Below are 1,156 nucleotides of genomic sequence, written 5' to 3' on the forward strand. Positions count from 1 at the left end.
TTGGTTGAGGGGTTGACTATCCATCGCAGGACTAGACACCACTCGAAATCCCCTGAGTTAAGTGAAGTTATGGCTGAAGACCAACCTCCTCTACTTCCACCTAGGGTGGAGGATAACCAAGATGAGAATGAGGTGCAACAGGCACCCCCGCCTCGTACTTTACGAGATTATCTACAATCGGCGAGAGTGAGTATGCCCTCATGCATGATTTTTCCTGAAAACACAGGACAAATGGACATCAAGCCAGGAGTTATCCAACTCCTTCCCAAATTCCATGGACTTGAATCAGAAAGTCCATATTTACATTTGAAAGAGTTCGATGAGATTATAGCTACATTATGTTTTCCTAATGTATCTGAGGATACAATTAGGCTGAAACTCTTTCCTTTTTCCTTAAAAGAGAAAGCTAAGACGTGGTTACATTCACTGCGTCCTAGATCCATTGGCACATGGAACGACATGCAGAGGGAATTCATAAAAAAATTCTTCCCACATCATAAAACGATTACCCTCAGAAAAACGATCATGAACTTTGCCCAAAAGGAAGATGAAACATTCTTCCAATGTTGGGAAAGGTTCAAAGATTTGGTCAGTTCATGCCCACAACACGGATTTGAAACGTGGCGCATTACAAATTTTTTCTATAATGGACTGACATCTTCCATGCGCCAAATGGTCGAGACAATGTGTAATGGAGAGTTCATCAACAAAGATGTTGACGAGGTATGGGATTACCTCGATAGTCTCGCTGAAAAAACACAATCATGGGACTATTACCCACTGGCGAACACCACGTCTAGGCCGACTCAATTAAAGGAGAAAGGTGGATTATATCTCTTGAAAGAAGAGGATGATCTCAAGTGTAAAGTGACTACGCTCATAAGGAAAGTTGAGGCCATGGAAGGAAAGAAGGATAAGGTCAATGAAGTTGTTTGCGGCATCTGTGATTGCAACATTCACACAACTGAAAACTGTCCTACAATACCTGCCTTTCGAGGAGTGTTGAATGAACAAGCCAATGCTGTAAATAATTATCAAAGACCTTTTACTGGACCCAACTCCAACACATACAATCCTGGCTGGAAAAATCATCCAAATTTTAGTTGGAGGAATGGACAAACGGCGACTCCTCCAGGTTTCTTCAATCAAAATCCAA

At 41.9% G+C, this 1,156-nt stretch overlaps 1 non-coding gene across 1 annotated transcript; it reads right to left on the bottom strand.

Moving 5' to 3' along the window:
• Positions 1-507: 507 nt before the first annotated feature.
• Positions 508-614, bottom strand: LOC131241596 (small nucleolar RNA R71). The gene has a single exon (XR_009169157.1). It is a non-coding gene; the product is annotated as a small nucleolar RNA R71 (small nucleolar RNA).
• Positions 615-1,156: the final 542 nt, after the last annotated feature.

This window comes from Magnolia sinica, chromosome 3 (genome assembly GCF_029962835.1).
Source record: "Magnolia sinica isolate HGM2019 chromosome 3, MsV1, whole genome shotgun sequence".
Taxonomy (NCBI): domain Eukaryota; kingdom Viridiplantae; phylum Streptophyta; class Magnoliopsida; order Magnoliales; family Magnoliaceae; genus Magnolia; species Magnolia sinica.